Here is a 14,154-nt window from a genome sequence, read left to right as displayed (position 1 = left end):
TATTAGGGGCCGACAACAAGGTGGACAACAAGGTGGTTAGGGCCCGACAACAAGGTGGACAGCAAGGTGGTTAGGGGCCGACAACAAGGTGGTTAGGGGCCGACATCAATGTGGACAAGACGGTAATTAGGGGCCGACAACAAGGTAGACAGCAAGGTACTTAGGGGCCGACAACAAAGTGGACAGCAAGGTGGTTAGGGACCGACAACAAGGTGGACAACAAGGTGGTTAGGGACCGACAACAAGGTGGACAAAAAGATGATTAGGGGCCGACAACAATGTGGACAACAATGTGGTTAGGGGTCGACAACAAGGTGGACAGCAAGGTGGTTAGGGGTCGACAACAAGGTGAACAACAAGGTGGTTAGGGCCCGACAACAAAGTGGACAACAAGGTGGTTAGGGGCCGACAACAAGGTGGAAAACAAGGTGGTTAGGAGCCGACAACAAGGTGGACAGCAAGGTGGTTAGGGGCCGACAACAAAGTGGTTAGGAGCCGACAACAAGGTGGACAGCAAGGTGGTTAGGGTCTGACAACAAAGTGGTTAGGGTCCGACAACAAGGTGGTTAGTTCCGACAACAAAGTGGTTAGGGTCCAACAACAAAGTGGTTAGGGTCCGACAACAAGGTGGTTAGGGATGCTGTAGTGCTCCACTGCTGCTCAGCTGCCAGGACAGCTAACAACCAAGAAAGAGCTCCTCCACTGCCAGAGCATGCTGGGACTCAAATGGTCGCTGCTGAAGGTAAACAAGGAGAAGCTGTGATCTTTGCTGAGGTCCACTCAGACCCCCTGGGGGCGGGGTGACAGTCTACATGGGTGGACCTTGTTAGACACCACTGGACACCTTTGGGCCTTGAAGATACCACCCAGTGATATGTTGACCGTGTCAAACATTCTCCCAGTGGAACGTTCTCCAAGTGAAATGTTCTACAAGTGCAACATTCTCCGAGTGAGATGTTGTCCAAGTCAAATATTCTCCCGATAGAACATTGTCCCGGTGGCATGTTCTCCAACTGGAACATTGTCCCAGTGAAACATTCCCCTAGTGGAACGTATTCCCAGTACATGGTTCTCCCAGAGCAAGTTTCTCCAAGTGGAACGTTGTCTTACTGGAACATTGTCCCAGTGGAAGGTCAATCAAGTGAAATGTTGACCCTGTGGAACATTCTCCCAGTGGAATGTTCTCCAAGTGAAATGTTCTACAAGTGGAAGGTTTTCCCAGTGGAATGTCGTCCAAGGGAAATATTCTCCCAGTAGAACACTGTCCCGGTGGCATGTTCTCCGAGTGAAACGTTGTCCCAGTGGAACATTCCCCTAATGGCACGTTCTCCAAGTGGAATGTTTTCCCAGTGGAACGTTGTCCCAGTGGACTGTTGTCCAAGTGGACTGTTGACCAAGTGGAATGTTGTCCCAGTGGCATGTTTTGCAAGTGAAACTTTGCCCCAGTGAAACGTTCTCCCAGTGGAACATTTTCCCAGTGGAACGCTGCTCCAGTGGAACGTTCTCCGAGTGAAATGTTTTTACCAGTGGAGCATCATCAATTGGGAGCGTGGAGGCGTCGATGGTGGACAAGGTTGTCACCTTTTGTGGCAGAAATGTAGCAGACTGCTTGGACCACCAGAGTGGACAACAAGGTGGTTAGGGGCCGACAACAAGGTGGACAACAAGGTGGTTAGGGGTCGACAACAAGGTGGACAGCAAGGTATTAAAGTTAAAGTACCGATGATTGTCACACACACACTAGGTGTGGTAAAATGTGTCCTCTGCATTTGACCCATCCCCTTGATCACCCACTGGGAAGTGAGGGGAGCAGTGGGAAGCAGCGGGGCCGCCAACAAGGTGGACAGCAAGTTGATTAGGAGATGACAACAAGGTGGACAACAAGGTGGTTAGGGTCCGACAACAAGGTGATTAGGGGACGACAACAAGGTGGTTAGGGGTCGACAACAAGGTGGACAACAAGATGATTAGGGGCCGACAACAAGGTGGACAACAAGATGATTAGGGGACGACAACAAGGTGGTTAGGGGTCGACAACAAGGTGGACAACAAGATGATTAGGGGACGACAACAAGGTGGACAACAAGATGATTAGGGGACGACAACAAGGTGGACAACAAGGTGATTAGGGGCCGACAACAAGGTGGACAACAAGATGATTAGGGGCCGACAACAAGGTGGACAACATGGTGGTTAGGGGGTGACAATAACGTGGACAACAAGGTGGTTAGGGGCCGACAACAAGGTGGACAACAAGGTGGTTAGGGGCCGACAACAAGGTGAACAATAAGGTAGTTAGGGTCCGACAACAAGGTGGACAACAAGGTGGTTAGGGGCCGACAACAAGGTGGACAACAAGATGATTAGGAGCCGACAACAAGGTGGACAACAAGGTGGTTAGGAGCCGACAACAAGGTGGACAACAAGGTGGTTAGGAGCCGACAACAAGGTGGACAACAAGATGATTAGGAGCCGACAACAAGGTGGACAACAAGGTGGTTAGGAGCCGACAACAAGGTGGACAACAAGATGATTAGGAGCCGACAACAAGGTGGACAACAAGGTGGTTAGGAGCCGACAACAAGGTGGACAACAAGATGATTAGGAGCCGACAACAAGGTGGACAACAAGATGATTAGGAGCCGACAACAAGGTGGACAACAAGATGATTAGGAGCCGACAACAAGGTGGACAACAAGGTGGTTAGGGTCCGACAACAAGGTGGACAACAAGGTGGTTAGGAGCCGACAACAAGGTGAACAACATGGTGGTTAGGGGCCGACAACAAGGTGGACAACAAGTTGGTTAGGGTCCGACAACAAGGTGGACAACAAGATGATTAGGGGCCGACAACAAGGTGGACAACATGGTGGTTAGGGGGTGACAATAACGTGGACAACAAGGTGGTTAGGGTCCGACAACAAGGTGGACAACAAGATGATTAGGGGACGACAACAAGGTGGACAACAAGATGATTAGGGGCCGACAACAAGGTGGACAACAAGGTGGTTAGGGGCCGACAACAAGCTGGATTACAAGGTGGTTAGGGTCCGACAACAAGGTGGACAACAAGGTATTAAAGTTAAAGTACCAATGATTGTCACACACACACTAGGTGTGGTAAAATGTGTCCTCTGCATTTGACCCATCCCCTTGATCACCCACTGGGAAGTGAGGGGAGCAGTGGGAAGCAGCGGGGCCGACAACAAGGTGGACAGCAAGTTGATTAGGGGATGACAACAAGGTGGACAACAAGGTGGTTAGGGTCCGACAACAAGGTGATTAGGGGACGACAACAAGGTGGACAACAAGATGATTAGGGGACGACAACAAGGTGGACAACAAAGTACTTAGGGGCCCACAACAAGGTAGACAGCAAGGTACTTAGGGGCCGACAACAAAGTGGACAGCAAGGTGGTTAGGGACCGACAACAAGGTGGTTAGGGACCGACAACAAGGTGGTTAGGGGCCGACAACAAGGTGGACAACAAGGTGGTTAGGGGCCAACAACAAGGTGGACAACAAGGTGGTTAGGGGCCGACAACAAGGTGGACAACAAGGTGGTTAGGGGTCGACAACAAGGTGCACAACAAGGTGGTTAGGGGCCGACAACAAGGTGGACAACATGGTGGTTAGGGGGTGACAATAACGTGGACAACAAGGTGGTTAGGGGCCGACAACAAGGTGGACAACAAGGTTATTAGGGGCCGACAACAAGATGGACAACAAGGTGGTTAGGGCCCGACAACAAGGTGGACAACAAGATGATTAGGGGACGACAACAAGGTGGACAACAAGGTGATTAGGGGCCGACAACAAGGTGGACAACAAGATTATTAGGGTCCGACAACAAGGTGGACAACAAGTTGATTAGGGGACGACAACAAGGTGGACAACAAGATGATTAGGGGCCGACAACAAGGTGGACAACAAGGTACTTAGGGGCCCACAACAAGGTAGACAGCAAGGTACTTAGGGGCCGACAACAAAGTGGACAGCAAGGTGGTTAGGGACCGACAACAAGGTGGACAACAAGGTGGTTAGGGACCGACAACAAGGTGGACAACAAGGTGGTTAGGGGCCGACAACAAGGTGGTTAGGGGCCGACAACAAGGTGGACAACAAGGTGGTTAGGGGTCGACAACAAGGTGGACAACAAGGTGGTCAGGGGCTGACAACAAGGTGGACAACATGGTGGTTAGGGGGTGACAATAACGTGGACAACAAGGTGATTAGGGGCCGACAACAAGGTGGACAACAAGGTTATTAGGGGCCGACAACAAGGTGGACAACAAGGTGGTTAGGGCCCGACAACAAGGTGGACAGCAAGGTGGTTAGGGGCCGACAACAAGGTGGTTAGGGGCCGACATCAATGTGGACAAGAAGGTGATTAGGGGCCGACACCATGGTAGACAGCAAGGTACTTAGGGGCCGACAACAAAGTGGACAGCAAGGTGGTTAGGGACCGACAACAAGGTGGACAAAAAGATGATTAGGGGCTGACAACAATGTGGACAACAAGGTGGTTAGGGGTCGACAACAAGGTGGACAGCAAGGTGGTTAGGGTCCGACAACAAGGTGGACAACAAGATGATTAGGGGACGACAACAAGGTGGACAACAAGATGATTAGGGGACGACAACAAGGTGGACAACAAGATGATTAGGGGCCGACAACAAGGTGGACAACAAGGTGGTTAGGGGCCGACAACAAGGTGGATTACAAGGTGGTTAGGGGCCGACAACAAGGTGGACAACAAGGTATTAAAGTTAAAGTACCAATGATTGTCACACACACACTAGGTGTGGTAAAATGTGTCCTCTGCATTTGACCCATCCCCTTGATCACCCACTGGGAAGTGAGGGGAGCAGTGGGAAGCAGCGGGGCCGCCAACAAGGTGGACAGCAAGTTGATTAGGGGATGACAACAAGGTGGACAACAAGGTGGTTAGGGTCCGACAACAAGGTGATTAGGGGACGACAACAAGGTGGACAACAAGCTGATTAGGGGACGACAACAAGGTGGACAACAAGGTGATTAGGGGCCGACAACAAGGTGGACAACAAGATGATTAGGGTCCGACAACAAGGTGGACAACAAGATGATTAGGGGACGACAACAAGGTGGACAACAAGATGATTAGGGGACGACAACAAGGTGGACAACAAGCTGATTAGGGGACGACAACAAGGTGGACAACAAGATGATTAGGGGACGACAACAAGGTGGACAACAAGCTGATTAGGGGACGACAACAAGGTGGACAACAAGATGATTAGGGTCCGACAACAAGGTGGACAACAAGATGATTAGGGGACGACAACAAGGTGGACAACAAGCTGATTAGGGGACGACAACAAGGTGGACAACAAGGTGATTAGGGGCCGACAACAAGGTGGACAACAAGATGATTAGGGTCCGACAACAAGGTGGACAACAAGATGATTAGGGGACGACAACAAGGTGGACAACACGGTACTTAGGGGCCCACAACAAGGTAGACAGCAAGGTACTTAGGGGCCGACAACAAAGTGGACAGCAAGGTGGTTAGGGACCGACAACAAGGTGGACAACAAGGTGGTTAGGGACCGACAACAAGGTGGACAACAAGGTGGTTAGGGGCCGACAACAAGGTGGACAACAAGGTGGTCAGGGGCCGACAACAAGGTGGACAACAAGGTGGTTAGGGGCCGACAACAAGGTGGACAACATGGTGGTTAGGGGGTGACAATAACGTGGACAACAAGGTGGTTAGGGGCCGACAACAAGGTGGACAACAAGGTTATTAGGGGCCGACAACAAGGTGGACAACAAGGTGGTTAGGGCCCGACAACAAGGTGGACAGCAAGGTGGTTAGGGGCCGACAACAAGGTGGTTAGGGGCCGACATCAATGTGGACAAGACGGTAATTAGGGGCCGACAACAAGGTAGACAGCAAGGTACTTAGGGGCCGACAACAAAGTGGACAGCAAGGTGGTTAGGGACCGACAACAAGGTGGACAACAAGGTGGTTAGGGACCGACAACAAGGTGGACAAAAAGATGATTAGGGGCCGACAACAATGTGGACAACAATGTGGTTAGGGGTCGACAACAAGGTGGACAGCAAGGTGGTTAGGGGTCGACAACAAGGTGAACAACAAGGTGGTTAGGGCCCGACAACAAAGTGGACAACAAGGTGGTTAGGGGCCGACAACAAGGTGGAAAACAAGGTGGTTAGGAGCCGACAACAAGGTGGACAGCAAGGTGGTTAGGGGCCGACAACAAAGTGGTTAGGAGCCGACAACAAGGTGGACAGCAAGGTGGTTAGGGTCTGACAACAAAGTGGTTAGGGTCCGACAACAAGGTGGTTAGTTCCGACAACAAAGTGGTTAGGGTCCAACAACAAAGTGGTTAGGGTCCGACAACAAGGTGGTTAGGGATGCTGTAGTGCTCCACTGCTGCTCAGCTGCCAGGACAGCTAACAACCAAGAAAGAGCTCCTCCACTGCCAGAGCATGCTGGGACTCAAATGGTCGCTGCTGAAGGTAAACAAGGAGAAGCTGTGATCTTTGCTGAGGTCCACTCAGACCCCCTGGGGGCGGGGTGACAGTCTACATGGGTGGACCTTGTTAGACACCACTGGACACCTTTGGGCCTTGAAGATACCACCCAGTGAGACACCCAGCATGATGGATGATGTCAAGGTGGTCCTGGTTTTGAGAGCCCAAAAGAACATCAGTTCATGTTTTCAGAACTTAGGCTGCTTCTGTGATTATTTCCATTTCAGCAGTAGCACTCTTTGAGCTTCAGGGTTTCGAAATAAAGTTCTGTATGGGCTCAGGGTTTTGGAATAAAGTTCTGTAAGGGCTCAGGGTTTTTGGAATAAAGTTCTGCATGGGCTCAGGGTTTTGGGATGAGGGTTCCAAACCTGTTTAGTGATTTAGAGCTCGGTTCTGCAAGGGTTTAGGCCAGTGGTTGTCATACTTTATTCACCAACTACCACCTCAGAAAACACCTGGCTCTCCAAGTACCACCCTAATGACCACCAAATGTTCTTTGTTTTCTGTTTAAGTTAAACTTATCCAGGATCTCTTCTTTGTTCTCCGTTAAAATTAAACTTATCCAAGATCTCGTTTGTGTTTTCCATTTAAGTTGAACTCATCCAAGAGCTTTTCTTTGTTTTCCGTTTGAATTTAACTTTTCCAACATCTCTTATTTCTTTTCTGTTAAAGTTGAACTTATTCAGGATCATTTATTTGTTTTCCGTTTAAATTGAACTTACCCAGGATCTGTTCTTTGTTTTCTGTTAAAGTTGAAATTATCTTCATTTAAGTTGAACTCATCCAAGATCTCTACGTTTTCCATATAATTAACTTATCCGACATCTCTTCCTGGTTTTCCTTTGAAATTAAATGATAATAAATGATAAATAGGTTGTACTTGTATAGCGCTTTTCTACCTTTAAGGTACTCAAAGCGCTTTGACACTACTTCCACATTTACCCATTCACACACTGATGGAGGGAGCTGCCATGCAAGGCGCTAACCAGTACCCATCAGGAGCAAGGGTGAAGTGTCTTGCTCAGGACACAACAGACGAGACGAGGTTGGTACTAGGTGGGGATTGAACCAGGGACCCTCGGGTTGCGCACGGCCACTCTGCCACTGCGCCACGCCGTCCCTAGTTGAACTGATCCAACATCTCTTCTTTGTTTTCCGTTTAAATTTAACTTATCCAGCATCTGATTCTGATCATTTATTAGTTTTCCGTTTAAGTTGAACCAATCCAGGATCTCTTATTTTCTGTTAAGTTGCACGTATCTAGGATCTCTTCTTTGTTTTCTGTTGAAGTTTAAATTATCCAAGATCTCTTCTTTTCTGTTTTAGTTGAACTCATCCAGGATCTCTTCTTTGTTTTTCTTTTAAGTTGAACTCATCCAAGATCTCTACTTTTTTCATTGAATTAACTTATCCGACATCTCTTCCTGGTTTTCTTTTGAAGTTGAACTGATCCAACATCTCTTCTTTTGGGCTGCTTCTGTGATTCTTTCCATCTGGACCAAATCCTTTCAGAACTCTGTTTCACCTAAAAGTCAGCATCAGCAGTAGAACTCTTTGAGCTTTAGGGTTTTGGAATAAAGTTCTGTATGGGCTCAGGGTTTTGGAATAAACTTCTGTACAGGCTCAGGGTGTCCCCGGTACTCATCCAAGATCTCTACGTTTTCCATTGAATTAACTTATCCGACATCTCTTCCTGGTTTTCCTTTGAAGTTGAACTGATCAAACATCTCTTCTTTGTTTTCCATTTAAATTTAACTTATCCAGCATCATTTATTTGTTTTCTAATTAAGTTGAACCTATCCAGGATCTCTTCTTTTCTGTTTAAGTTGAACCTATCCAGGATCTCTTCTTTTCTGTTTAAGTTGAACTTATCCAGGATCTCTTCTTTTCTGTTAAGTTGCACATATCCAGGATCTCTTCTTTTCTGTTAAGTTGCACATATCCAGGATCTCTTCTTTGTTTTCCGGTAGTTGATCTCATCCAGGATCTCTTCTTTGTTTTCCGTTAAAGCTGAACGTATCCAGGATCTCTTCATTGTTTTCCGTCTGAACAAAGTTTGAAGATGTAGAAAATGCATTAAGTATTAATACCACGCTAGATAACAACTTTGTTAGTCCCTAACTTTACTAAGGTCCAAAGTCTTGTCGATGGACAATGACGTCATTTACAGACATGACTGACTATTCATGGGCTCTCACCTCCTATTGGTCAGTGAGCGGTACTATTATTAGTTATTCTATCTCCAAACATATCTTGCAGTTTTTAATCCTGCTAAGAAGTTATCTTGTTCGTAATCTTTAACATTTGAAAACAAAGACGAGATCCTGGATAAGTTCCACGACAATCGTAGTACAGTTGCCTGTCTTCTTCTACATAGCTCGGTTGGTAGAGTGGCCGTGCCAGCAACTTGAGGGTTCCAGGTTCCATTCCCACTTCTGCCATCCTAGTCACTGCCGTTGTGCCCTTGGGCAAGACACTTTACCCACCTGCTCCCGGTGCCACCCACACTGGTTTAAATGTAACTTAGATAATGGGTTTCACTATGTAAAGTGCTTCGAGTCACTAGAAAAAAGCGCTATATAAATGTAATTCACTTCACTTCACGTGTGTACCTGCGAGCACAAGTCCGAAGCGAGGAGCTGAAACTACTTCCCGGTGAACTCCGTATGTTGCCATGGCGACAACGCGAAAAACTTTAACAGCTCACAAGTGTATAAAGAAAAAAATAATTAAAAATGCACAAATAATGAAAAGTTACAAAACTTTAAAAAATACTTTAAAAAGTTAAATCAAATAAATATATATATAAAAAAAAATAATACAAAAATAAAATAAAAGAGCTGTCGAGCATGCATGTTAATTGTGCACGCTCCTGTGAGTGTGTTGTTCTGATTTAAGAGGTTCATCACCTGCAGGTTCAAAGGTCACAGACCACACAAGAGTAAACCAGCGCGCACATAGAGACACAGACACACACGCAGCGTAACCTGAGTGTCATGTAATGTGCTCATCACAAACTTCACACACGTGCACAGAGGTGAAAGAGCAGACAAGAAGTCCTCCAGAGAACCAGCCTCACCATGAAGTTAAAAGTTAAAAAGTTAAAGTACCAATGATTGTCTCACTTACACACACACACACACACACACGAGGTGTGGTAAAACATGTCCTCTGCATTTGACCCATCCCCTTGATCACCCCCTGGGAGGTGAGGGGAGCAGTGAGCAGCAGAAGTGGCCGCGCCCGGGAATCATTTTTGCTGATTTAACCCCCAATTCCAACCCTTGATGCTGAGTGCCAAGCGGGGAGATAATGGCTCCCATTTTTATAGTCTTTAGTATGACTCGGCCGTGGTTTGAAGTCACGACCTAACGATCTCAGGGCGGACACTCTAACCACTAGGCCACTGAGTAGGTAACACACACACACACACTCACAAAAACACACGCACACACGATGTTGTTCCACAACACTGCCCCTCCCGAGCTGGTCTATATTAATGTTTGTAAGAAGGATGTCCATGTGAGATGCATTGTGGGTAACGAGGACGTTAAGGCCCATCATCAGCGATTGTGTCCGTCTGCCCTCCATTAGCGTCACTAACGACAACACTTGAAAGATGACGACTCAACATTCTTAACACAACAGCTGCTCCCCTAAAACACTCTGTGACCTCACACTGCCCCCATACCACTACTACTGCAACACTACTACACCCCTACTTCTACCACTATTACTATACTAAAATTGCACCACTTTAATGCTATTACTATACTACTACTGCGCTACTTCTACTACACTATTACCATAGTACTACTACTATTCCACGACTACGATGCATTCTCAGCGACAACGCTTACTTCCTGTTAACGCAGCAGCAGCACTACATTACAGCTTCAACTCTTCTAGGAAGGCTGTCCACAAAGTTGCGGAGTGTGTTTATAGGAACTTTCCACCATTCTTCCAAAAGTGCATTGGTGAGGTCGCACACTGATGTTGGTGGAGAAGGCCTTTGCTCTCACTCTCCGTTCTAGATCATCCAAAAGGTGTTTCATCTAGTTCAGGTCAGGACTCCGTGCAGGCCAGTCAAGTTCACCCACACCAGACTCTGTCATCCATGTCTTTATGGACCTGGCTTTGTGCACTGGTGCACGGACATGTTGGAAGAGGAAGGGGCCCGCTCCAGACTGTTCCAACAAGGTTGGGAGCATGGAATTGACCAAAGTGTTTTGGTATCATGGAGCATTTAAAGTTTCTTTCACTGGAACTTGGGGCCAAGCCTAACTCCTGAAAAGCGACCCCACACCATAATTCCTCCTCCATTAAATTACACGAGGCGGTGTAGCTCGGTTGTTAGAGTGGCCGTGCCAGCAACTTGAGGGTTGCAGGTTCGATTCCCGCTTCCGCCATCCTAGTCACTGCTGTTGTGTCCTTGAGCAAGACACTTTACCCACCTGCTCCCAGTGCCTCCCACACTGGTTTAAATGTAACATAGATATTGGGTTTCACTATGTAAAGCGCTATATAAATATAATTCACTTCACACTCGGCACAATGCAGTCCGAAATGTACCATTCTCCTGGCAACTTCCAAACCCAGACTGGTAAATGAGATTGCCAGAGGGAAAAGCGTGATTCATCAGTCCAGAGAAGGCATCTGCACTGCTCCAGAGTCCAGTGGCGATGTGCTTTACATCACTGCATCCCACGTTTTGCATTGGACTTTGGTAATGTATGGCTTAGATGCAGCTGCCCGGCCATGGAAACCCATTCCATGAAGCTCTCTGCGTACTGCACTTGGGCTAATTGGAAGGTCACATGAAGTTTGGAGCTCTGCAGTTTACGTGGCCTTCCACTTGGTGGCTGAGTTGCTGTTGTTCCCAAACTCTTCCATTTTCCCATAATAAAGCCGACAGTTGATTTTGGAATATCTAAGCGCGAGGAAACTTCACGGCTGGATTTGTTGCACGGGTGGCATCCCGTGACAGTTCCACGCTGGAAATCACTGAGAGCGACCCAGTATTTCACAAATCCGGCTTATTAGTGATTCCTAAAGCCCAAAAAAAGTCTGCGGGCTATAGAGCGTTTTCCGTTCGGGCTCCAGTACTCTGGAATGCCCTCCCGGTAAAAGTTTGAGATGCCCCCTCAGTAGAAGCATTTAAGTCTCACCTTAAAACTCATTTGTATACTCTTGCCCAGGGGTGCCCATTACATCGATCGCGAGCTACCAGTCGACCGCGGGGGGTGTGTCAGTCGATCTCCAGCCAGGCTTTTAAAAAAAGTAGACCTAAAAATTAGTGAACATCAATCTTCACCAAGACGTCACTTAAATAACATTCACGGTACCGGAGGGTCTTGTGAGATGACGCTGGCTGCTGCAAGATCATTATTATGAAAATATGACCGAGAGGAAGGAGAGAAACACTTTTTATTTCAACAGACTCTCGCGCCGTACCTTCCGTCAAAACTCTAAAGGCCGACTGCACATTTCCTATCTTCACAATAGAAGCCCTGCTTCATGCTGCCTGCGCTAACTAAATACAGAGTCTCGGAAAACTGGCGTGCACAAGCGATCTCTCAGAAAGCTGGCGTGCACAAGTGATGTGCACGCCAGCTTTCCAAGACTCTTATTTTGTTAGCGCAGGCAGCATGAAGCAGGGCTTTTATTGTGAAGATATGAAATGTGCAGTCGGCCTTTAGAGTTTTGACGGAAGGGACGGCGCGAAAGTCTGTTGAAATAAAAAGTGTTTCTCGCCTTCCTCTCTGTCATTTTTTCATAATAATGAACTGGCAGCAGCCAGCGTCCTCTCACAAGACTCTCGGGTGCCGTGAATGTCAATCAAGCAAGCTACGGAATTTGCCGCCAATGTTTTTCTTGTAAAGTGTATGGAAGCTGGATGAATTAGATGCCAAAAACCAACCACTTTCATGTAGTATTGTACAGAAAGGACAACTTTTTTTCTCCTCCGTTTGAAAATGTGGGCGTTATCATCATTACTGTCTGATTCCAATCAATGCAAGTCATCAGAATCAGGTAATACACCAACTTATATTCTAGTCTTCGTGAAAGAAAGACATCTATATATGTTACACATGCTTGTATTATCATTAAACACATTAAACTTGTTTACAAAAATGTCTCTTTCATAAATAAATCAATATAAATGATATATATAAATGAGGTAGATCCCCTCGAGTTGGTCAATTGAAAAGTAGCTCGCCTGCAGAAAAAGTGTGGGCACCCCTGCTCTAGCCTTTAAATAGACCTCCTTTTTAGACCAGTTGATTAGCTGCTTCTTTTCTTTTTCTCCTATGTGCCCCCCTCCCTTGTGGAGGGGGTCCGGTCCGGTGGCCATGGATAAAGTACTGGCTGTCCAGAGACGAGACCCAGGATGGACTGCTCGTCGGGACCCAGGATGGACCGCTCGCCTGTGTATCGGTTGGGGACATCTCTATGCTGCTGATCCGCCTCCGCTTGGGATGGTTTCCTGTGGACGGGACTCTCGCTGCTGTCTTGGATCCGCTTTGAATCTGAACTCTCGTGGCTGTGTTGGAGGCACTATGGATTGAACTTTCACAGTATCATGTTAGACCCGCTCGACATCCATTGCTTTCGGTCCCCTGGGGGGGGGGGGGATTGCCCACATTTGAGGTCCTCTCCAAGGTTTCTCATAGTCAGCATGGTCACTGGCGTATATGTACAGTATGTATATATTGTTGATTGGCAACACTAAATTAGCCCTTGTGTGTAAATGTGAGTATGAATGTTGTCTATCTGTGTTGGCCCTGTGATGAGGTGGCGACTTGTCCAGGGTGTACATCACCTTCCGCCCAATTGTAACTGAGATAGGCACCAGCGCCCCCCGCGACTCCAAAGGGAATAAGCGGTAGGAAATGGATGGATGGATGGATACACACACACACACATATACATATATATAAATATACATATATATATATATATATATATATATATATATATATATATATATATACACATATACATATATATATATATATATATATATATATATATATATATATATATATATATATATATATATATATATATATGTATATATATTAGTATACATATATTTACTTGTGTGTGTGTGTGTATACAGTGTTTCCCACAGGTCAGGCATCTATTTGTGGCGGCCGTAATTCTTTTGTGGCGGACCGCCACAAATAAATGAATGTGTGGGAAACCCTGCATTTATGTCTGTGTGTATATATATATATATATATATATATATGTATCTATATATACATATATATATAGATATATATATATATATATATATATATACGTATTGTACTAAATCATGGTGCGAGTTGGAGGTCTTGATTAACATAGAAAACACACCCACACACACACACACACACACACACACACACGCGCGCGCGCTCACACAACAGACAGTAGTTAAGAGCAGACTTGTCTGTATTCACACCTGCTGCCTGCTGTAAAAGTCCAACATGACAACAACTCTCACACACACACACACACGCGCACACACACACAACACACACTCACACACACGCACACACACACACAACACACATGAACACACACACACACACACACACACAACACACATGAACACACACGCGC

The sequence above is a fragment of the Nerophis ophidion genome, linkage group LG03 (assembly GCF_033978795.1).
Source record: "Nerophis ophidion isolate RoL-2023_Sa linkage group LG03, RoL_Noph_v1.0, whole genome shotgun sequence".
In the NCBI taxonomy this organism is placed as follows: Eukaryota; Metazoa; Chordata; class Actinopteri; order Syngnathiformes; family Syngnathidae; genus Nerophis; species Nerophis ophidion.
Note: the sequence above shows the minus strand (reverse complement) of the source record.